The sequence below is a fragment of the Accipiter gentilis genome, chromosome 32, assembly GCF_929443795.1.
Source record: "Accipiter gentilis chromosome 32, bAccGen1.1, whole genome shotgun sequence".
Lineage (NCBI taxonomy): Eukaryota > Metazoa > Chordata > Aves > Accipitriformes > Accipitridae > Astur > Astur gentilis.
Window position 1 is genome coordinate 6,705,580 of NC_064911.1, and position 25,571 is coordinate 6,731,150.

Below are 25,571 nucleotides of genomic sequence, written 5' to 3' on the forward strand. Positions count from 1 at the left end.
TTCTCCTTATTTGGTAACATCACTGAGGAATCCTAGATGGAAAGAAAGAATTTCCTATTGTGTTAAGACTTAACAATTTGCAGGTAATTCTACTGCAGTAAATTCTACTATGTAAAATTGTTGTACATGAAAAACAGACAGCTACCTGCACTGTTAGGTTGTAAGTTGCAGTTTGAGCTGTGTCAGTTGTGCCTTATTACAATGTATAAGCAAGCATGGGAGACTCAAGGACAGAAAACAAGTTGGACGTGTTTCCCCTGTCCCACGCTAAATTTTCCACATTGTCAATGGACTTCAGAAAATTTCCCTGATCTTTGAGGCATACGGTTCGTTCCTCTCCAAATATACAAAGTCAGACAGTAGTTGTTGAATAAGATAAGAAGTCACAGAAGCTGAGCTCTGATAACTAGCAGAGCTAATCAGGTCATACCCTAACATCTGAGCAGAAAATGAAGAATCTTAATTGGAAACACATGCTGGGGCCTGGCATCTTCTACATTTCCATTACAATGCACGTTCGATGGCAGCAGTGCACAACAAGGGTTCAACATCCTACAAGAAAAAAACACACTACCTTTTTAAAAGCAGAAAAAAATCTTAGTCATCAACTGGACTTATTGAATTTGCTTTAACTCAGTTAGATTTCTGAAAATTCAAAGATTTTTCACTATTTGTGCCTCAGAAGTGCATTGCTTGCTTTTTAATTGAGGAGGTAGGAGGATGATCTGTTTAGGAGAACACGGTGGCAGCATTCCCTTCCCTCAAATTTATTGTAATTGCTCCAAGGAGTGAGAAATCAATCAGGGCAGTGAAATTCTGAATCTTGCAGTCTGCTGTGCCGGAGGAATCCTGTGAGACTTTGAGTCACTAAGGTTATTTTTGCTCTGTTTTAGCTCTGTATCTCATGTTATTGCCCTGTCTTCTAGATGCACACTGGTGATGGACTCATTTGTCTTTATGAAGCGTGCATGTTAGAATGACTGCTGTCATGCCCAGACACACATGGGCTAATTTCCTTTTGAGGAATGCTAGGTGGACGACCTGTTCTGCTGCCAGTATCTGAACTGCTATTTCCAGAACCTGCTGGAACATCTTTGCATACCTCTGTGCTGTGCCGTGCTATCACCTCTTCACATAGGCAGATCATACACATACCTAGCAATTGACTGTCACAACAAAGGTGAATTGTCAAGCTATTAAATTAGCTGTCCCTTTGAATTTATACACCCTAGTCCACAAATGTACAGATGTAACTCTGTGTGTCCTCACGTACACAAGCATGTCGGCACAAACACACATACTGTCTTCACATCTTTTAATTTACATTTTAGTTTTACTACACTTATTTTCCTTGTTATTCCTGCCAGTGATTTTAATGGACTCCTTTCTTCTCTCCTTACTGATTCCTGAATACCCTTCATGGCAGATGAATAGAAAAGACAATATATGGAGAACAAATTTGAGGAAAATCCTTCTCTCCAGACAACAATGTACATTTCTGAAGCATGTTGTGTATTTCACTCGAGTGGGGTACCTTCAGTGTGCTTGCAAGGGATGTTATGCTGACAGAACCAGTGGAGAATATAAGAGTGATTCACAGTGAAAATTGGTGAGGAAAAGTTGCTATTTACAGTCAAACAAAGTCCTCCACAGTCTTCTGACTACATAACCTTTAATATAGAAAAACAGTTAATAACAGTTGCTCGTAGATTTGCAATGTTGAAGCAGAGGCATGGAACTGCATATATAATGGAATTGGGAAGCTTTTGTCATTTTCAGAACTGACAAAAATAGTGGATATTTAAATATTTCATCTTGTCTTATTATGAGCTGGCATTTCTCTGTACTTACTAATAACTGAATATATTGTGGCTTAAAAAAACCTCAATGCAGCCTACCTGAAGGTGGATACAGCTAGCTAGGGAACACTGGAGGGGAAGGGAGATTGTTACAAAGGACACATGCCTGGATATGGACTAATAGGTCGTATAGGTTAGAAGAAGTGATAACATGTTTTCCTTTTGAGCCTGTGGTTTATACCAAGATTAAGCCAGTGTGTCCTGGAAGTCTCTGCCATATGTTGTCTACATGGAATTATTTGACAATTTAATTCCAGTGCTGTAATTAATCAGAATTCAGTGAGTACCATAGATATCTCTGATGCAGTGGAGGAAGGTGTGTGTAATGAGAAACAACAGAGGAAAGTTAAAGCCAGACAAATACAAGCACAAATGTTTAGTAATCTTTGCATAATAACCTGTGGGTCTGGGTGTCAGTTATGACATGGATTCACTGCTTCTTGAGCTTTCACGACCAGATCTGGACATAGCCTGGAAAAAATATGCTTTTGTGAAAGACAACCTGCTAGTCTAGGGTTATGTGGTATGGTCTGCTTTTTACAGGAGTAAGAGCAAAAGAACTGATGGTGACCCCTACTCTTAAAAACAACAGAAGAACATATCCATGAGTCATGTTCTTCCCTTGGTGTACAGGCTCTGCCCCCCAAAAAGTAGAATTTTAGCTAAAGACTTAAAAGACCTGGGAATAAAGCACTGGCTGCTATTAATGCATGGGGTTTGACTGCACGGATTCATGGGAAACATGGGACTTGTGTCATCAGACACCCTAGGGACTTCGGTCCCCTCTGCCAACAGTTAAGCATCTTTCTATAGATCCACATTCAACCGGAAGGGGGAGAGAGTCCAAATAAATTACTTAAGTTGCCTTTGAATCACCCAATTTTAATGAGAGTGTTCTAAAATGTACAACTGTAGGAATTCTCAACGCAATGACAGCTCTCTCTTTGTTAGACAGCAGTCCCTTCTGTGTCCCTGGGTGACACACCGTTGTTTTTTCAACTAGTTAATCATCTCTTTTGTTAAGTAAAGTCATATTTTTTACATTTCTACCCATTGAAAGTCAAGTTCTTTGGTTTGGTATTGAATTATCTATTGGAATGGTCTCCAGCTTCTGGGGGCTTGAAATAATGTAGTTACTCATTTTAATTTTGGATTAAATTTGGATTCAAATCACGTGAAATCATGCAGTAATCTAAAAATATATCCTGCAGAGTTTTGTCTATGATTCCCAAAAAGATATAACCAGCTTATACAGATATATGATAAATCTAGTACAGTTTTTCTATATTTATTAAAAGAATATTCAGTTTTGGTATCTATGCTCAGTAGTTATTCTCCATCCTACACATGTCCAGTGAAACCTGAAAAAGAGTTAGTTGTAGCATATCCTCCTATCAGGACCATTTCATTTCAAGTTCATTCCATGAAGCACAATGTTGCCTGAAAACCTTAGGAGTAGTATAGGCAGATATTTCACAAATGATTCATGAGGCTACATTGAATGTATTCCCCCAAACTGTTTTTTAAGAACTGTTTTACCACACTATTCTCCTTTTAAAATATCTACTTTTTCCAAACATAGAAGGCTGTCTCTGCTGGCAAGATCCAGGGAAATGAACAAAGGCTAAAAGCCACGAACTCCTTAATTCTAGCACCAGCTTGCTCTGTCCCTTTAGTAACAGGTCTCTTTCTTTTCAAGAGGATGCACCAAATTAAATTTTCAGTGGAATTTTCCGTGCAACCACTTTTCCCATAGATAATATATTCACCAAGCCTGCCGAAGCTAAAGAAATCTTAGGTGGCAGTTGTGGAATTCTTTTTTACATACTTTTTCCTTCTTAAACGATGATGTTGTTTCTGCTCCTTCTGTAGTATATGGACGCAAAGACAAGGAGGCAACAAGCAGGCAAAAAGCAGACACTTCCAGAGACCATTTTATCCCACTGAAACCAGGATTTGAGATAGGAAATATTTATTTTCTCTTCATTGACTGACTGCAGAGGGAGCAGTCCAACTTACTCTAAATGCTTAAGTTTTTGACAGCTAGCATTACTGAAATGGCTGTTTGTTACTGGAAATTATGACAATTTTTGACCATTGCATTATGCATTCTTGATGAAATAGTAGCACAGAGCAGTTGTGTTCTCCTTTCCAGAGTCAAAGAGGAATAGTTGGCATAATACAGATCAAGAAGCTGCTTAGATCTATTCTGTCCTCCAAGGCTCTGTCTACCCAAGTAAGTAGAAAAATGTGCATGAATGATGTGGCCACTGGAACTCAGTTGTCTGTAATTCTGAACTGTTAGAGTGCCCATGAGTATAGTTTTGCCCTAGGCCAATTGGCGGTCTCCCACTCTCAAGTATTGTTTGGGAGTTAATATGGGCCAAAGCCCATTCCTGACAAGCAATTTGGATGTAACTGTGTGTTTTGGAGCCTGGAAGAGTTTGGTACTACTGCCTCCATGTCAGAGGACAGTCCCAGGCATTAGTTTATGATCATAGTGGCTTCCTTGGCTGTGCTTCCCTTCTTACCTTTATGAGACTTTTAACATTAGTAAAGCGTTTTTGTTGGGCGTTGTCACAGCAACTCTACATATCCTATAGGCACTAGGGGGTTGGGTGGTGTTTGGATTCCAAGTCATATAAAATTGCTTTTAATATTTTACAGGTATCCTATTGGTTCTGGCAAACTAGCACTATTACATTTCTGTAATTGGAAACTGAGTTTGTTTAAGATTCTTTTAAACTTGTTGTTTCACTCGGCTTTTTATTCGTTGGGGGAAAATAGAATGCCTACGGTGCTGGCTACATAAGTGGTCATTTAGTTGAAAGGTATCAATTTATTTCTGAACTTCACAGAAAACACTTTTAAGAGGTAACATTTGAAAAAAACATGGTCTTTCTACAAACATTATGGTAAAAACAATTAAAATGCTCAAAGAGTGTTGAAACACTGTTCCATTTAGCTTTTCCCCTTCTCCCTGGAATCATGACTCTCTTTTCTAGTTACTAAGTATATCTCCCATTTTACTGCTGGAACACCCACCCATAGGATTAACATTATATAGCACTGTCTCGTATTTTATTGTGTGATCTTACAACTTAAAGTGTAGACTGCAGAAGTGGTAAGCTGCAGATTGTTTACTTTTGGACTCATTTTTCATTCCTAATGTCAATTAACTAAAATGGAGGAAAAGTTATGTCTGATGTCTAACCAGGTGTATAGTATTTCTACTTCTTTATATTGTATCAGTGACACGTTCCTAATGTCGTACACTAGATCATTTTTATGTTTGATTTTTTTTTTACATTTTTTTCCCCAGAAGACATCACATATAGCTCCTAGCAAAAGAACTGCAATCTATAAGAAATCATTTTTTCTTATTCCACCTATCGATGCTGGAATTAATAGTGCTCATTCTTCAAATGATTTTTTTGCCAATGACTGCCATTTTCACTTTTAAATCATATGTGTAATGTCAGAAGTATTCAATATTTTATGTAAAATTATGTACTTATGTTAGACATCCAGGTGAAACATATGACACAGTGCTGAAGTCTGTTTATCCTGCTTTACTGATGAAGCTTGAATTCACAAAGACACTAAGAAGTTAAACTGCAAAGATAACCCTGAAAATGTCCTTCCCTCTGCAGTGGCAGTTAAATGGGTGTCATAGATGTCATGGATTTTACATCTATTTTTCATCAAAGTTTATGGTGTAATAAAGATACGTGCTAGACTCCATAAAGATTGGGGAATACCATGTTTGAAAAGGGAGAGTGGAAGAAGATTGCCAAAACATGGATAACAAAGCAACAAAATCTTAGGCTCAAAGGTTATTCAGAATGGTATCGTGTAAGTAAAGGAAGCAGCTCTGCTCCCCAGCTGCTCCAAAGGTGCCAACAGTTGTTTTAATCTTGCCAGGGGGCTAGATGCCAGTGACAAAAATTAACAGTGTAACATCTGTTTTTTGTGATTGCCGCCCAAATATGAGAAAGAAACATTCAGTTGCTTCAATACGCATGACTGAAAAGGACATAGATATTTTAGCTTTTGTGCACTGATGCTTTTGTGCACTGATGTTTGTCCCAGCCCGTTCTATGCAGCCCACGTTTTATGGACTTCAAGACAATGACATTTTAGGACTGGCATCAGGGCTCCTCCCCAGTTATAGCTGTTCATGGGGTTCCAAGTCCAGGGTGACTCGGTGTTCTGGAGCCTTTCTTGGTAAAGGCCTCCTCTCACCTCCTTCTCTGCCAAATGTCTCAGTGAGACAGCCAAGCATGCTTAATTCTTTCGCAACAACCGCTCACAGGGCAGGATGCTTCTGGCAGACACAACCAGTCTGTTGTAATTTACAGGCAACTTGATAAAATAGCTGTCCTATATTTCTGAAGTGCTGAACACCTTGAAGAAACATTTGGCTAAAAGCAATGTAAAACAACTTTGAAGGCATTTAAAGCAGAGCCTCTGTGGTAACAAAGCATAAGAAAGAATGTAAAAAGTCATCAGGCATGATCAAACCTAGCTGTTAGATCCTTGCTCTCAGGAGAAGGATGCACTGCTTCTCTTGTGCCTAACTCCCTAGAGTAAGAGAGAATCAGATGTTTCAGGATGGAATGCGCAAGATCTAGCATGTCTGGGAAAGGTACGTTGTTCTCTGGTTGTTTCCAGTCCTTTGTTTTTGTAGCCAATTATTCTTGGTTTAGGGCAATAGCCTGTGTTGCTATTGAATATGAATCTGGTCTTTCAGACCTTTTCTTCACTTTGTCAAGATCATTTTGAATGCTAATCTTATCCTCTAAAATACTTGCATACTTTACAAGCGCAGTTAATTCCATCCTTCAGAGCATCAATGCATCTGAGAGAGAATTGGACGCTCTACAGACCCAACTTGACATACCATTCCTTACTGTCAATGAACCACTGGCAACTCTTCCCTGGCACACTTTTACAACTAGTTTTGTAACCATGACTAGGTAATTTCTTCTAGACCAAGTTTCACTGCTTCCTTATTAGAATACTGTGGCAGATGGTGTAATGTCTTAATAAAATCAAAGTATACGACCTTCTCAGCTTCTTTTTTAGCCTGTTTGATCTACTGTGGAATGAAACTAGACTGGCTTGATGCAATGTGCTGTTGATAAGACCATTTTGGCAGCTCTCAGCTTATATTTGCTGGTGCCTAAAACAGTTTTTATTTTTTAAAGAGCTTAAGTTAAGGTGAGTGATCTCCATAATTCACCAATTTCTCTTCCTTTTTCTGCCAAACCTCCTTCTTGTTAAAGATGGGCACCACACTTGCTTTTTCCAATCTGCTAGAATTTCCCTCCTTCTTCATTAATTCTCAGGTAGCTTTGATGTTGTCTCAGACAGTCCTTTAATGTATTCTTCAGGTTTAATTGATTTGAAAACATCTAGGTTTATGTACACTGTAGCCTGTACCTTCCCAGTTATAGGGTAAGATCTTCTTTCTTGGTTTGAACAGTACTAGTCCCTTGCTCACCACAGGCCTTTCCAGCAAAAGCTGATGCAAAACATGCATAAAATATTCTTCATCCTACTGAGTATCATCTGTAGCTTTCCTTCGTGTTGAGAAGCGGGCCAAGACTCTCCCAGTGCTTCCTCTTACTACTAATTTACTTACATATTCATTTCTTGCTATCACTGATACCTCTCGCAAGCTGAATTGCTATTTGTTTCTTGGCTTCCAGAGTTAGCCTCTATTTCCTTCGGCAATTATCTCCCATGCTATGACATACAGTTTGTGTATGCTTCCTTCTTGTAAGGAAATTCTTGTGAAATTCACAAGTTAGCTCAGCTGATCTCTTACTACATTTCTTGTACTTCATCTGGATTCCTCTGTGTGTGTGTGTGCACGCACGCGCCTGTGTAGGTGTGTGCCCTTTCTCTGAAGGACAGCTTTCCTTAACTGCCGTAGTTTTCTACAAAAATCCCCCAAATCCCTACGATCGACAGATCCTGCAATCTGAGTGATTCTTCTGATTACCATAAAAGAATTAATCTACTGATCCTTCTAGTTCAGTGACCTATTTTAAATCCCCAAGGTATTAGCACCTTGTTCCTTTCCTCTTCTGTCGTTACTTGGACACTTGCATCTAGTCCCTTCCCATACATAATATGGCTGGATAAGCACTGAAGAAACCTACTGTGTCAGCCACCTCTTCAAGCTTCTGTTGTACCAGTTAACTCGTTATCTTGATCATCTAGTAAGATGTCTGTGATAATGCAAGAAATACAGGAAATAAAAGGGAAATAATCAGACTTGTTCAGTGGATTGACTCACTCATTCACTTCATCCCTTTTATGACCTTTTCATGAATGTCCCTATGCATGCCTTTGATTTTAGGTCCCCGTCAAAGTCACTGGTGTTTACATATATCTAGAATCATAGAATGATTTAGGTTTGAAAAGACCCTTAAGATCACCCAGTCCAACCATTAACCTAACACTACCAAGTCCACCACTGAACCATGCCCCTAAGTGCCACATTTACACATTTTTTAAATACCTCCAGGGATGGTGACTCAATCACTTCCCTGGGCAGCCTGTTCCAATGCTTGACAACCCTTCTGGTGAAGAAATTTCTCCTGAAAGTTTCTGTCATCCTTCCCTTCAAGGGCAGTTAAAATCCCCCTCCAGGAAGAAGTTTATAAGCAAAGGTGGTCTTCCTTTCTCTTTGTCAAGAAGTGTCACTCCTCTTACCACTAGCTCACGGAACACCATTCTGCAGTCAAAGAAGCCACACTCCATCCCAGTTATACCATGTGAGCAGGGGGGCCTGAACCCTAGTTCTTATCCCTTCATGAGCTTGGCCCTTCAATAAAAGAACTGGCCAAGACCATGTTCCTGATGCTTATGTTCCCTGTGTTTCCCTAAGCCCTTTGCTCCAGCTCTCTGAGCTTCCTAATTAATTTTGATTTGTTCATGCAAGGTAGTATCAGTGTCTTGAGTAAGAAGTGTGGTTAGTGGTACAGGTAAGCCTGACTAACTGAGTGCAGTTTCTGCACTTCATTTTGTGGCATGATTTATGTGCCCAGAAAGGAGCTTAAGGCCTTATGTGTGTCTTGAATAGTGGGATTTTAATAAGTAATCAGTATTGCTACTCATGATATTTGACCTTTAGGTTTTCTTTTAATCTCTGTTCAGGCACACTGGGAGAAATTCACACCCTTGCTGAAGGAAAGACTAAAACTCTTTCACTGAAATGTTAGCAAGTTTACAAAAGTAATGTGTTCTCTTGGACTTTCCTGTTAAAACATCATTCTCTGCTCTCTCCATCCCACCACTCCTCGCTTATTCATTGTAATGTTATTATCTTTTATCAACAGCAGACCTGATTCTCCAGTGCATCATGCCCTGTATGTGCAAATGTTGCACATACAAATGTTGCACCTTGGGGAATTAGTCTGATTGAGGTGGAGGATTTACTTTACCTCATGCTAATGCCAACATGCTGTTTTGGAGACCCACTTTAGTGTTTCTACATGCTTTTCACACTTCTGCAAAGTAGTTGTCAAATTTTCCCATCTTGATTTTCACAGGTATATATGTGACTCTCCAGAGTTCAAGGCAGGGGAGAATTGCACTTATGACAGTTGAACACTTACTTTGTAACGGGAACTGGTCAACCGAGAGTTTACACCTTTCTCCAAATAGATAAGTGAATGTGGCTGTGCTCTGTTGAGCTTGGCTCTTAAACTGGGTTTGCATCCAGCTTTTGCACATGGCTGGTTATATAATACTGCAGCAGCATGGAAAGGCAAGAATTACTTGACGAGGAAAATGACAGTGGAACGGAGCACTGAATTTCATTATAAAGGTGAACAACTTCAGTTTGTGACAGCTAAGAGAATGAAGTTCTTTAACAGGGATTATTTGGATTAGAAGATAATTGTACCAGGCAAAATGTCCATCTCTCTGTGTACATAATAAACTGCTGTAGCCCATGGATTTAATTCAGTGATCTGATAAAAAGCATGCATAATTGCATACTTAGTACTACATGTCCGTGGCGCTGGTTTGGTGCAAATAGTCGACCATTTGCAACAGTTGACCATGGCATTCTTCTGACATTTGGAAATCCCCAAGTGGGCATAGCTGTATGACCATCACTATCATGTGGAGATCACGCTGGAAGCTTTTGGAATCTGATGTTCTCCATTCACGGCACTACACTGAAGGCACTAAGAGCCAGGCAGTATAGTACAGAGCAACTATATCGTCTATGTCAGCAAAGAACCTGACTGAGACTGGGAAAAAGCTCTATTTCATCTGTGGGTCAGCTTCCCATACCTGTGCCCACCCATGCTGAGGAACTAGCTCTGTAGGGATACAATTTCTGCCTGGTATATGATTGCTCTATTCAGCAAGTCTCTGAGTTTCTGTCCTCTGGTATATGATCCATTCCATACAACACCAGTGAGAATGCATGGCATGCAAATCAGCAGTTACTTTGGCCTGCATCTCTTTTCATCACATCTTCTTTTTATGGCACTGTCAATAATGTAGAGCTGTAAGATGCTGCCTGCTGCATCTACTGTAGTGATGCTGAGCTTGAAATGTTCTTTTTTCTGTGGGAGTTGCTAGAGGCAGGAGAGCTTCACTTTGAGATACTACTAAGTTCAAAGTGCTAGTAATTAGGAGAAACCATTATCTGACCTTAAACTGAATATGTCTCTTCTGAACACAGAATGTTTGAGACAATAAACAGAGCCCTGCAACATTGCTCTCCCAGTCATTTTCCAGATGCCACTGCTTTGTTTCCTAAACTGAAACTCTGCTTTGTGGTTTTTTTAGTAAATATGGCGTTCTTTGATCTTGTCCCGTTGCCTGCAGAAGGGATACAGGTTAATAAGGTCTATAATTGCTTTTTGTTTAGAAAATTGAGTACTCTGCCTGTGGTTAGTGCTCTGAAGTGTTTCTTAGCACTTCTTAGGACTTCATTCCTGCATGCTCTTTGGGACAAAATATGTCATTCCAGTGGGAGACAGAATATATCATTCCAGTGGGGAAATGAAAAACATTTCAGTATAGGCGAGGGTATGTACTAGAGGATGGGGTTTACTCCCTTCTAATCTGGGCAAATTAGAATTTGCCTAGTCCCCACGACAGGCTAATTGATCCACTTTTCAATATACCTTTAAACCCCTGAACTTTCTCATTAATATACATTGAGGAAAAGCAAAGAACACCTTCAGGAGGGATGTGGGAAGTCCCTCCCAGTGTGGAGGGTAACCATGGCACATTTTCAGAGACCCAGTGGGGATAAAAAGCTTTGCTGAGCAGCCTTGACAAACTGAATGAAGAACAAAAAGCTTTTCGCTACAGATACAAGGAGCAGGAGAAGGAGCAAGGGAAAAAAGAAGGAGAGGGAAAGATCAGCCACTTGAGGGGGAGTAAATAACGAGAATTTAGTTCATTTCCGTACCTGAAACAGCTCTGGTGGCCTAGGGTATAGTCTAGAGACACCTGTATTCATAGAGCTAAGAAAGAGGCTGGAGAAAACAGTTTGATCAAAAGCAGAGCAGAGCGGGTGTATATTTGTTTCAGAATTCCTTGTAATGCTTTTGCTGTGCTTTTATTAGTGGACTGAAATGGCAGTAGTTTAGTTCAAGTTACTACTGTAGCACTGTAAGTCAATCAGAAATTTGACTGTCTTAGGAAAAAAAGCCTGATTCTGTGATAGTTAATACAGTTAATTCACGTTTTCAATTATTATCCCACAAAGATATGTCTATGAGGAAAACATCACTATGCTAAAGTTCTTCCACAAAGATTGATATAGGTGACAAAATTTAATTAAGGGTTTTGATTTATTCCCACTGAAATGAGTAGGAAAACTCTCATTCATGTCAAAAGCAGCAGCTACCTTTTATATATGACTAGTATTAAAAATATACAGTTGAAAATATCAGAAGAAAACAAGGTCATGGTAAGGACTCAGAAGTAACCGAACCAAAACTCCTATACAGTTACGTATAACTGTGTATGCCCAGATAGCTCTACGGACTTCAGCAGTGCAGAGCTAGTCACACAACAAACATTTTCCAAGTGAATGATTGAGCATTTTTAACATTTACCTTTGTTTTGCTGCAAATGAGTTAAAAGTTTCTCCAAATTATGTAGCTTCCTATTCCAGTACACATGCACACAGAAAGAATACAGCTATAGTATTTAGTGAGGGTAGGAATTTTATAAAGGTAACATTTTATAAAGGAAAATTCCAAATCAGTTTCTGGGCTGGGATGCTGTATACCTACTTTCTGCAGGAGAAAGCTTTACAAATGAAATATAAACCTTCTAGAAATATGACACAGATTTGGGAAAGATTGCCAGGTAATCATCCGATGATAGACTATTCACACAGAAAATCAAGTTATACCCTGAGAATCAGCCAAGTTAGCAGCAAGAGACAAGGATACTCAAAGTGGAAGGAATTATGAAATTTAAAAATTAGAATAATGAACATAAGAATATTAAAAAACAAAATACATAAGGAGTTCCTCCATGACTGTAAACAGAAAAATTATATACCTTCCTTTTAAGAAAGATAAGAAGGTGGATTTAGGGAACTACAGGCTGATTAGCCTTTCTTCAGTCCTGGGGAAAACTACAGAGGATATTCTCAAAAAAGCTGCTTCCAGACACATCAAAGACAAGAACGTGATCAGGAACAGTCAGCTTGTATTTATCCTTTGGCAAATCATGCTTGGCCAATCTGACAGCCTTCTATGGTGAAATGGCTGCATCTGTGGATGAGGGGAGAGTAGCAAGTCTTTAGCAAGACTTTTGACACTGTTCCATAGCTCCTGCTAGCCAAACAAGGCCAAATGGACTGGATGGGTAGACTGTAAGGAGGGGTGGAAAATGGGCTAGACCTTTGAACTTGAAGGGTCTACAGTTTCAAGTCTAAGAGTTCGTGGTGTTACTTGGGGGTTGATACCTATTGGGGCCAGCTCTAATGCCTTTATCAGTGACCTGGACAACAGGACTGAAGGCATCTCAGCCAGCCTCCAGATGACACCAAACCAGAAGGAGCAGTTGATGCAAGGGAGGGTAGGGATGCTACTCAGAGGCATCTAGACAAGCAAGAGGAATGGGCTATTAAGAATTTCATGACGTTGAACAAGGACAAATGCAAAGTCCTGCACCTGGGGAAAAGCAAGCCATGCATCAATACAGGCTGGGAACTAACTCGCTAGGTAGCGACACTGCAGGATAGGATCTGTGGGTTCTACAGACAGTAAGTTGCACGTGGATCAGCTCTGTACACTTGCAGCAATGAAGGCTGAATGTATACTAGGATGCATTAGTAACAAATTAGCAAGCAGGTTGAAGGAATGGATTATTCTCTTCTGCTTGGCACTGGTGAGGTTTGACTAGAGACCTCCAGAGGTCCCTTATAATCTATTTTTCCTATAATTCTGTGGAATGATTTCATAATTCTCATATTCAGTACTGTTCATTAGGTTTTGTCCTGAGTTCATTAGAGGTCTATGGTAGGGGTTAAGTTAGAGTAATAACTATACATACACTGAACAAGAGTCTTTTCACAGGGACCAAAATTCTGGAAGTTGGTAGGACATACGAGATTAGGTCCTTGATTACTGACACAGAGGAAATATTCACAGGCAATGTAAAGGTAAAGCATTTTATTTTCCAGTTACATTTATAAACATTTTTATTTAGGGAGAAAAGCTTTTTAAAAATTTCTTTTAACTTGTAGTTCTAATAGTTCTAATTTTGACCTCTCTACTAATCATTAATACATGTTTATCTAGCTGCATCAGAACTACACTGTTCTCCTCTTTGCCTCCCACGTCGGTGTGTAGGATTAAGTAGAAGTGCTAATTCTAGGTTATTGAGTATGGCTTTGATAATTACAGTTATAACTGGAGAGTAAGGTTTGAAGTTTAGCTTTGCATTTTGGGGTGTTTTTTTTGTTTGTTTGTTTCAGTGTGGTTTTTTGTTTTGTTTTGTTTGTGGTTTGTGTTTTGGTTTTCTTTTTCTGATGACGCACCTTTACCAATGATGCTCAACTGACTAGGAAGCCAACCCACAAAACCCATTCTTTAGACTGCAACTACGCTGAACTGTGGAATATATGCTTTGGGTCCAGCCTCACTCAACTTTAAAAATGAAAAGCTAGCCTGAAGCCAGCAATCTAATTGTTGTAGAAAGTTAAAGTTCTTCCTCTGTGTAATTTGCAAAAAGTGAAGCCTGATTTTTCTCCCTCTTCTGCTCATCAAGGGGGTGCCTGAGGCTTTGTTTTCAAGCACAAAATTAAGATCTCTTGTCATTTCAGTTGCCAGTGTTTGCTCTCACCTTTCCCAATTGCACAGCCCAGCTCCTTAGCTTGTCTTTGTCTTGAACCATATGGGGTAGCCCTGCCTACACACTTGATAGCTATGTCACTTGGCATTTTAATGGGCCTACTGTCCAAGAAAAGAATTTTTCATTAGGCTTGATCTAATGTTTGCTTACTACTGAAAAGGTCCTCTTTACACAGGATCTAGTCCAGCATGATTATGAGCCATGATATCTCTTTCAGGCATAATATAGTTTTCCCTCTCTCAGTTTCTCCTTCATCATAATGATCTGTATAAAAAGCTGATCTAAACATTTTTTGCTTTGCTTTTAAACTGATGGAATAGTTAGACTTATTGCTGTAAATTGATATGGCTCTGATCCTGCACTACTTGTTTATGGAAAACTTAATTAAGGGAAAGTAGCAATTGCATAAATCTGACTTTATTCTGAATTTTTAAAAAGAATTATGATATTTCATTGGTTGGTGTGAGGAAATAAAACAGATGACATTTTTTATGCATTCGGTTTGACTATTTCAGCTGTGCTCACCTCAGCCGCTGTTGATTGACATTCCATGGAGGTTGCAACAGCCATTAATTTAAAATAAACTGCTTTGAAATATATTTTCCTATTTACTCCAAAATCCATGCTTTGGACCTAAAGCAGGCCGATCTTTATTAAAGGTCAGACAGAAATACTCAGGCTCCAACTCCTGGTAAATGTTTGGGTTCATACACAGCCACCTCTGTTGAAAATGTGCTATGTTTACTCCTGGGGAGCTGCAAAACTCCCATAGCAGTACCATGTGCTTGCACTATGGTAAAATGTGAGAAACTGTGTCTTAAAATCATCTTAAAGAAAAAGGATTTGGAATATTTGTAGATGTTTCGAGAATATGTTAGTTCATCACTTTCCCCTCTATCTGCTGGCTGCACTTACAATTACATAGCACAAATAGGAGCAAAGTTTAGGCTGGATTATGCAAAGATTTCTGGTGACAGTTTTAAGTAATGAAGTCATCCTGAGATGTACTAAGGAAGCCGTATGTCAGACCTCTCTCTCCTATATACTAGACTATTAAAAATAAATTTACATTTAAGGTCTGATATGAAACCCATTGAAGTTAATGGAAAGAATTTAATGCTCTTCAACTAAAATGCGAGTACAAGTTCACATATTTTCTGTGATTCTATTTCTGTAACAGCTTGGTAGGATTTACTATTCCTATACATTTCCAGCAAGGCTTCCTCCAGTTCCTTCTGTTATTATTATTTCCCCTCATGATAATATCATACACCTTTTCTCTTCAGCATCTCTATGGGCCTACCAGATTTTCCTACCAGCCAGAAGCTTAAATCTCTTCTAAGATGTGAGTTGTGTGTGACTTCCCAAACCCACCAGTCTGGCTTCTGAATGCAGCTGTAATTAAAAAAAACCCAACAAATAAACCATGAGTTCTGCTCTTTGCAAAGAGTCCAAGCCAGAACTTCTTCCTACTTCTGTCTGTTTGTCTGTCTGTTTGTTTTTTTTTTAATTCTTTGACTTTATACAGTATTTCAGTTTAAATTCTGGTTGGAGATATATTGGCTTCGTATCTGCTGTTGTTACCTCTTCATGGAAGAGCAAAGCTATTTACTGCAGCAAACACTGCTGGAATGCAGTGTGACAATAATAGACGTTTGCTGTTTATACACAGTGGGTACTATTTCTTTTCCAGATAGCAGTTTAGAACACCTTTGTAATTATTTTTTATATATCCTGAAGGCAAAGGCTTTGGTAGTGTTAAGTTAACAAGCAGTAAGATGAGAGGAAATGGACACAAGTTGCGCCAGGGGAGGTTTAGACTGGATATTAGGAAAAATTTCTTCACTGAAAGGGTTGTCAACCACTGGAACAGGCTGCCCAGGGAAGTGATTGAGTCACCCTCCCTGGAGGTATTTAAAAGACACGTAGATGTGGTGCTTAGGGACATCGTTTAGTGGTGGACTTGGCAGTGCTAGGATAATGGTTGGACTCGAGGATCTTAAAGGTCTTTTCCAACTTAAACAATTCGATGATTCTATGAAGTTAGTGTATTAACTGCCGTAGCTTCTTGTGAAATGCATTTCCAAGCCCTGTGATGTGGTCAGAGATGGATTCGAATTAAAACTATAAATTTGCTAGTTGCAAGGGGTAGAGAGAAGAGAAATAGTGATCAGCAACATCCAGATGTTGCAAATTGGCCCACATTTCAGTGGGCCATCCCAGAACTGTGGAACGGACTGTTCTGAATATGGGAGTGATTATGATCCAGTTCTAAGGCTTCTTTCCATTCCCTTTTTTGTTTGCCTTTTTTCTTTCTCTCGAGCCCTTCTCCTTCCCACCTCTTCCAAATTTTGACCTTCTTAAATTTTTATATATCTTTGCAATCTCTGACTAACAGTGAAGAACTCAGACCCAGAACTTGGCACTGGGATGCAGCAGAAGTTTGTGGTTACCTCTTAAAAGTTTAAGTCCAGTTGTAGAGAAAAAAGTAATGGTAATGAATGTCTGGAGAACAGTTACATGAAAGCTGTGTTCTCACATACTGCATAGCACTTACGAATGCAAAGTCAACACTTACCAACAACTACCACAAAATCCTGTTGTAAATATCCTACATACAATTACAGCCACTAGCACTAGAATACTGCAGATATTGTTGGAATATTTTCTTAGTAACTACGATCTTCTGTTTGCTTGTTTCTCTTCCTGATTTTAATGGTAACTTTGGTATATTTCTGGAAAGTAGATTAACATTGCTTTGTATGTAATCCTGAAAGACTTCTGATGCACTTTATGCTTTAATGTAATTGTGGCTAATAGATGGAACACATCAGCTTTATAAAGGTTGTTCATATCTCTGCCGGATACTTGGCTGAGATAAACATGTATCTAGTTTATTTAACATAATTAACTACCTGAAGTATTAGAATTCTTACACAGTAATTCACGAGAGCCATAGACTGAAAGATTACTGGAGAGACACTGCATTTTATGAGACAGCCCCAGTTTGATGTACGCACCACACTGGGTAGTGCTTATAGGCTGTGATCTGATAGACTCCTTTCTCCTCCTCCCCTGTAAAAATGATGGCGGGTGAAGATTTGAGAATCCCTAGTTCCTATTCAGTAAAGAATTAAATTAGGCATTTTATTTATTTCCCATCTAGCTGATATGCTTTCCTGTATTTGTACCAGAGAAAGCCAGCAGCATACCAAGGAGAATACAGCACTAGGGCTCTACCAAGGCTGGCACAGTTTCCTTTACTTCCCTTCCAGCCCAACCTCCTTTCCTTTCTGCACTGACACAGAGGCCATGATTCAGAGCCCGTTGCAATGGATGGCGATCTTGATATCCTTAAACAGCCACTGCCGGTAATTACTCAAAACGGTTTCCTTCCGTTTCCTTGCATAACTATATTCTCCCTGCTCCTGCTGTTGATTCCAGTTCTGATAGTCTAAGGCCACCTCTGAGACCAGGAAGCACTGAGCTACTTCATGCTGCAGCTGGAGAGTGCCAGAAACAATGGGAGAAAAAAAATAAGCCTGACTTCTACATAATCTTGATATTTTTATAAGGCAGCCAGGAAGACAGTGATGTAGGACCATGCAAATGCAGAAGTTTAGTGGGTACAGTTCTGTATGGGAGCTCTGAAGACAGGGATTCATCTCCCACACCTTCTGCATCTGTAGATTGCCACATTGATTTAGTTACTTGAGATGCATCCCGTGAAACATGAGGCACCAAAATATGACATCTCTAGAGGTGCGAGAAGGCTATACTTCCAAAGCAGGCATTGCCTGTTGAAGCTTTTTCTGTGAAAATCTGGACCCATGGAAATCAATGGGGAATTACCTCTCCATGTCCAGACAGCTATTGAGCTGGAAGAAGGAGGTTCTTAATTACAATCATTTAGCATAAATGCTTCTTTTCGGGAATGGGAAATTGATCTGACAAGCTGATAGAAACTGCAAAGTGTGTGTGCCAACAGGAGACGGGGGGGAGAAAAAGCAGGAAGGTAGGAAATATTATTTTCTCATTCTTCAAATTAATACTTTGAGGAATAATTTGGCAATTGCTTATTGTTCTAATGAACCCCTGCTCTTGATTATGATAAATACTAAATTATATGATAATTTCTCCTTTGCTTTCACTGACAAAGTTGTCTGTATTGACAAGACACAATGAGATATTTTTTTTAATGGGAAGCAAAAAGCAGAGGATTTCCTGCAATGCTGCAAAGCACTCTGAGCTGGTGCGCCTAATGCAGGGATGCTTATGATAAAGCACTGCAGAACACACTTGATTAGAGCATTGAATTAACTATGCTCTTGTGTGCTCTCTCTCTCATCATCTTGTTCATTCTTTCAGCCTCCTATTTCACCCTTTCAATCTGCACATTATTGTTTTTTTGTCCAGAAGTTTTTCTGAGAATTCAGCACAAATGCCAGCACTTGGCTTTCATCAGAAAACAAGCCCCAGCATTCTGCTCCAGCGACTCCCAACAAATTGTGCTCATGGTGGCTTCTTCAGGTCAGGCTCCAACAGTCTATGTAGATTACATGAACGTGGAATAATACAGAACAGCTGTATAAACCTATGATCTTTAGTGTTTATTTGCCTATGAAATGCCGTCACTGCTCTGACAGCAGCAATCAGACCTAGGACTTCTCTTTCTAAAGGCATGGTTGAACTTAAAGACACAAGACAGTCAGGTCAAAGGGTATGAAGTGAAATTAAAGTCATGATTAAGGCTGTTTCTGCAGGCCTGTGATGGGATGTAGAACCATATTCAAGCTTGTGCTAAAGCACCTCTCCCCACCCATACTGTCTCCAACCACTGCCTTTAGCCATGGGGCACATGAGAATCAGGTGGCACTGCCTCAAGGCCAAACAGCAAAGATCACGTTTGCATTTGTGCCACCATCCTGAAGTCTCTTCTATAGAATGAGCCAGATACTTCCTCTGGTTAGGAGGCTTTTCTGAAGGCTCAGATATCCCCATATATGTCAAAGTCTGAAGCTGAGCTCTCTCAGTATGAACCGCTCACTATGCACATGACCGAAAGGGTAGGTAGGTCATTGGCAGTAAGGATTAATAGCAGGCTCTCTGGCTTAAACATCTGAATGAGCCTTCACTGTCTGCACTAACGCATACAGTGCTATTAAGGCAAATGCTTTAAAAAACGTAAATCTCTGTGGAATCATAATTTACTCCCATGAATTGCAAGCTATGCGTGAAAATGTTAGAGTTTTCTGACTGCAAGGCTAGTTCTGCCCTTGGATATACTACATTATTTTCCTACTGAAGTGAGACAAGAAAGTAAATGCTTCTTGGAAGTAAATAATATCAAAGTGAAGAATGGTGTATATTGTGAATATACACTTCCAGACATATATTTGCATTCATTTTGAGATAAGGCAAGCCTGATAGAATGAGTCTTTTATTTTCTAATACTAAACTGATATTTGCTATCATAATAGAGCCATGTGTCTTCTGAGGGCATTTCTGATCTTATTGTCTGTTAGACCTACAGTAATAGTATGACTCCTATTCTTGTGGATGCTTATACCAGGAATGTCACGCTGTACCTCAAACCCAAATACCGTTAATGTCTGACCTGAAGTTGTAACTGGCAAATAGAAGCAGGGAATCAATGGGCTTTCACCTTTTAGCTATTTTTAAATTCAAATCTCTATTAACTAATACTCCAGAGCAAACTTCTGTTAGCGGCTCTTCTCATTTATGCAAGAGCCTCCTCTGCAACCTCTGGCATGAACTGGGGCTTTTGCAGTGAGGATTCTGCACAGTCCTTGCACTCATGCAGATTTTCACTGATTTAACTGGCCATTGTGTGATTCTGAGGGTCCATTTGCATGAACTTCTGGTAGAAATTGCCTTTTAAGAACTTTAAAATGTACTTTTTTTTGTCCTGTATCTGAAGACAGGATGTTCTGCTAGCCATATGTAAAAGCTCATGATTAGACTACATGTTACTAGCTAGCAAAAGTCCATTTTAATGAGACTTTAAAATATAAACAAGATGTATTTCCTTACTTGTCAAATGCTCTTGGCCCTGTATGATATTCTACCAGGCAGACCATAGGTGATGAGGTAAATGAGGATGGTGCTCTGAGCCTCCTTATGGACATGATTCATACCTACAGCACAGCACCTTTGCAGCTGCCATACTAATGTATATGACCAAAAAATTCCAGTCTCTGCACGTGACTTTTGACCACAGAGGTTTTCCTCCCCTAGCCCCTGCATGGACAGGACTGGTCCCATTCACCTCCTGCAGTATGCCGGGTTGGAGTGGCCTGGTGTGGGCTGTCCTTTTGCCAGAGACTCCCCAACACTGTCATGAGGCTCCATCAGAAAGCTTCAAGCTTCCATGATAGCCACCTTCCTAGGGCATAATTAAAAATTGCAGTGATGTGTGAAAAAGTGGAGTTAGTAACCTCCCGTTGTTCAATGCTTTTATACTAGCTATTCATAACACACATATAATAAAATTGTATTTCCAATATCAATAACATTCTAGTAAAGTATCCAATGCACAGTTTTGGGGGAAAACCCAAAAAATCTTCCAGGAAGTCACTATTAAGCGGGAATGAGATTAAAATCCTTTTCTTGGCCTTACTGTTTGGTAAATTTAGCATTCATTCTTTAAGAAGCATCAGTCTCTTTCTGCATGATCAATATTTAAATGTTGAGGCTTAATATACTAGGAATATTGTTTTCTAGTATCAAAGTGCCTCCACCAGTAAAAATTGCACATCCACATAAATGTAACAAATGCATTAACCTAAACCATAGATGTTTTTAAAAACTGCCAGTGTTTAATTGTCCCAATTAAAAAGCAACATTCTGTAGCAAGCAGATGATGAAAACACTGAACAGAGCTCCCAAGCTTTTGACAAGAATGAAAATAAAAGAAATAATAAAATAGAAATGTGTTCTCTAAAATGCTTCAACCACTATTACTTAAGACATAGTTTAATTTATCTGGCAGAATGTTAATATGAATTCTTTTACTTCTTACTTTTATAGAAGCATATAAACAGCTCCTGAATAAAAATCTGTTTGTATATGTGCAAATACCATGAGAAGATCATGACAAACCCAGTAACCTTACACCACCAGTGTCCAGAGTTCCTGATACTTTATAAGTGAAAGAGACAACAACATAGCGCTTATACCTGTGAAATATTTGAACAAATCCCTTGTGATTGATATTTTATGAAAATATAAATGAAATTCTATTTCCCTTGCATAGTTTGAAGGAGACATCTTGTCTTCCTTCCAAAATACCATGTTTCAATAAAGTGAATATAAAACAAGGCTACAAATACATGCTTATGAAAAACAAGTAAGTCTTTTCTGCAGTGAAATGATGTGTCTTGGGAAGCTCATATTGAATGTGGTGTAAACGCACTGGCAGAAATTCCACAAAGAATTCTGTCTTTTACTAAACTGATTAAGGTTGTGGTTGTGGGATTTTCTGTAGATGTTGCTATAATTAATTTTTTTTCTTATGTTGCTTATAAAGCAAAATCATTTTGTAATTATGTGATAAAATTATTCTGACACTGCAGGAGTATTGCCTTACATAACAAAATCAATAGCTTCAAGTATTATAAATGATCTGGTAACTGCCCTGAAGAGTTGTATTCTATTACTTCTCCTCATTTTCCCACAGGAAAGTAATGAGTTCCCAAGCCCATACTTATTGTTTAGTCCTTTATTTCCATACTCCCTACCAGATAGGTCTGAAAATGTGAGGCCCATCATTAAGAAATTCAGGTCTCCCCTTCCATAAAGGCTTAACTCATTAGTTCACTTGGCTCGTCAAGAAGTGTAGTTAGGGCAAAATGTGGACCTACAGTTAAAAAGGCCTCAACTTGTTATGCTTAGAGATAAATTTGCTTGGAGTCCCTACAAAGCCTGACTAACTCCCATGCTTGAATAGGATTCACCTATGTGGTTGTCTCTACTAGGCTAGGACTTACTTGAAACAGGCAATTTATAACAAAGAAGGAACCTGGGCAAAGAAGGAACCCAGCAGCTGGTGTGATTTGACAGCCTGCTTATAGTTAAAGCATGACCTCAAGAGGCTGGGGATTTGGATTCAAAACCAATAATTCTACATGTATCTATAGTTTACTGCCTATCAGGACTGAGGCAAGATAAAATATATCTTGTTTGCTTAATGAAAAAAGAACATCCTGACACAGTGAACAGCACAAAAGTGACTAATCCATCTCTATCTTCCCTAGTGAATATTATTCATTATGCTGTTTGCTTTTCTAGAATTTTTTTTTATATAGTCTGAAGCAATAATTGCATACGTAACTACTAGCATGAGATATGTATGGGAAAGCTGAGCCAATAATTTACAACCTGTCAGGGCAATAAATGTATCTTGGCTCTTGGTGAATTATCACTAACCTGCATACTTTTTTACCCCATTTTGTGTATTTCTTTAAACTGGTCACCGAATGTCTGAGGAGACCGGTTCTTGATCAGGAGGTATTTTTCGGATTAGCTAGTCGCTATCATGATCTGACCAGCGCAGGCTCCACCTGTGTAATTGTGCACCTCAGCAGTGGGATAGCTCCCTAAGCGAAGAGTGCAATTTCTTCACGTGCAATTTCTCAGCAAGCGTGCTTAAGGAAAACAAGTTGAGAACACATGTTTTTCACAATTTCTGCAGGACTCATTTTATAGATGTCGTGCGCGTGACGGGTCCTGCTGGGGAACCAGCTAGCCATTACAAGTTACAGAGAACCACTGCAAAAGAGTCCTAAGAAACAACCTCGAGCAAGTCGGTGTGAAAGATGCCGTTCGTTAACGTCTTCGCTCTCAGCTCCTGCACGCATTTGCCTCAGGAAAGTTTAGTGCCCCTAGGTGAGCCCTCCGCCGGCTCCCGGCGCCCGCCGGGGAGCAGCCCTGTGCTCGGGGCTGACTCTCGCAGAGACGGGCACCCGTTTCGGGTGCCGGGACACCGGCGGGGGGTTCCCCCGGTCCAAAGCCCCCGGCCGGCTGCCTGCCCGCCCGCCGCCGCCAGCCGCGCTGCCCCGGCCGCCGCCGCTCCCGCCGCTGTCCGCGGTGCTGAAAGCGGGGCCGGGCCGGGCCCGCAGCCGGCGGCAGAGCGCCCGGGGGGCTGGCGGGGCGCGGAGAGGCCGGGGAGCGGGGGAGAGGGCGGCTGGGGGGGCATGGCTGGCGCAGCGATAAGCAGCCGTGAGGAGCTCGCCCCGGAGCAGCTTCCTCGTCCCGCTGCGCCCGGAGACGAGGCTCCGGGCAGGGCGACTCGGGGGGGGGGGGGGGGGGCAATCTGGCTCCCCGCAACGGCGGCTCGCCGAGCAGCGTGGGGCGGCCCCTTCCCCACCGCGGTCCTCCGGCCCTTTCACCACGAGAGGAAAGTTTTGTCAGTGGTATCTTTCTCCCCACCTTTGGGACCGGACCCGGCCGGGAAGGGGCGGTGGCGGGGACCGGGGGCGGGGAAGGGGGGGGTGGGGGGTGGGGGGGGGGGAGTTATATCTCCTACTTATTTATTTATTTAGCTCTTTCCTCCCTCAGGTCGCCATGGTGATACCGAGCTCGCTCTCCCTCCGATGAAGCGGAGACGGGCACCCCTTCGTGAGCACCCCCCTCCCCTCCCCTCCGCTCCCGCTGCCCCTCTCCCCCGGCGGAGGCTCTCCCCTCCCCTCCCCGCCCGCCCAGCGGGGCCGGGGCCGAACCGCCCCCTCCACCTGGGCCCGGCTCCCCTCAGCCTGGCCCCGGCTGCCCTCGGCCTCGCCCCGGCTGCCCTCAGCGCTGCCCGCCTCAGCCCAGCGCGACCCCAGCTCCCCTCAACGCAGCCGCCCCGCGCTGGCCCTCCCGCAGGAGCAGTGAGACGGGAGCAGCCAAAACAGCTTCCCCCCCCCCGTCCCCCCCGTCCCCCCCCGACCCCCGCTTTGAAGTTCTTCCCCGCTTCGGCACCGCCGCCGGAGCGCCGCTGGGGAGGGGGCGGCCGGGCGGGACGCCGGCCCCGCTGGCCCCCGCCCGCGGGTGCCCGCTGTCGAGCCCCGAGGCGAGGGGATGCCGGCGCAAGCCCCGGGCCCGTCGCGGCGGCAGCGCTCTGCCCGAGGGAGCGGGGCCGGGGCTCCCGGGCGGCAGGCACCCGCGACGGCAGCTGGAAGCGGGGCCCCCCCCCCCGCCGCCGTGTCCCCCCTCGGCCGCGGCTCCCCCGCCGCCACCTCGCCGCTTGCCCGGCGGAAAGCGGCGGAGGCTGCTCGGCCCCCCGGTTACATAAGTACAGCACCCCCCCCCCCCCGGTATCGGGGGGCTCGAGGCAGGGCGTTTTTGGGGGGGCCGGGGCGGGGGGTGCGGTCTGGAGAACCGCGGCGGCAACGAGCCGTGAGGGCACAGGCACCGAACCGCAAAGCCCCGCGGCCGCAGCCCCTCCGCCTCCCTTCGGTAGCCCTCCCCACCTTACCTGGCGGCGGCACGCCTGCTCTCACTCCATGCCGGCTCCCCGCGGGACGGGGCAGGGCGGCGCTGCCCGGCTCTGCACCGGCTCCGGCACCGGCTCCGGCTCCGGCTCCGGCTCCGAGCCGGTGGGTGCGTTCGCGCGTGTGAGCGCCTCTGGCTGTCACACGGCCCCGAGGATGCTGCCGGCCGTCTCCATTCCCTGCGCCGCTCGCCCACTTCCCGCGCCGCTCCGCCGCCGCGCAGACGGGTACGCCGGGGTAGCGGCACCCCGGCGCCTGCTGCGGGGGCTCCGCTCCGGGCCGCTTGGCAGCGAGAGCGGGGCAGCCACCGGACGGCCGCGGCGGCGCCGCGCGTGTCTGCCCCTGGGCGGTTACGAGGGAGGCGGCGCGGAGCGCGGAGCGCGGCGGGAGGGCGGGCGGGCGGGCGGGGGAGGCGCGGCCCCGCGGAGGCAGCCGCGGGCGGGCCCAGGGGCTGCGGCCGGCGCCGGGGGGCTGCGCTAGCCCGGCCGGCGCGGCGGCGGCGGCGGCGGCGGCGGCGGGTGGGAGCGCGGCTGCCGGCAGCGCCACCTGCGGGCAGAGCGGGGCGGCGGGGGCGGCGCGCTCCTTCCGCGGGGGCGGCCCTGCCCGCTGCCTCCGCTGCCTCCGCTGCCCCCCGGGCTCTCCCCCGCCCCGGGCCCAGCCGCAGGGGAGGCCGAGGCGGGGAGCGGCGCGTTAGCGGAGGTGCGACGGCGGGGAGCCCTCCCCTCCGGAGAGCGCCGTCGCCTCCCGTGGGGGTGGGTGACACGGAGGGCGTGGGAGGGGGCGAGGCCCCCGGCTCTCTCCTCCCGGGAGCGCGGGCACCAGCTCCGGCAGCCTCTCGCCCCGCCGTGTGCCTGGCGACCGT

At 43.1% G+C, this 25,571-nt stretch overlaps 1 protein-coding gene across 1 annotated transcript in view; it reads right to left on the reverse strand.

Moving 5' to 3' along the window:
• KCNJ6 (potassium inwardly rectifying channel subfamily J member 6) overlaps positions 1–25,028 on the reverse strand; it is a 162,954-nt gene extending 137,926 nt beyond the window's left edge. Inside the window, exon 1 of the mRNA XM_049835284.1 lies at positions 24,694–25,028. The gene's annotated coding sequence lies outside the window, so the exon portion shown is untranslated. The remainder of the gene's footprint in view (positions 1–24,693) is intronic.
• Between the last annotated feature and the right edge of the window lie 543 nt (positions 25,029–25,571).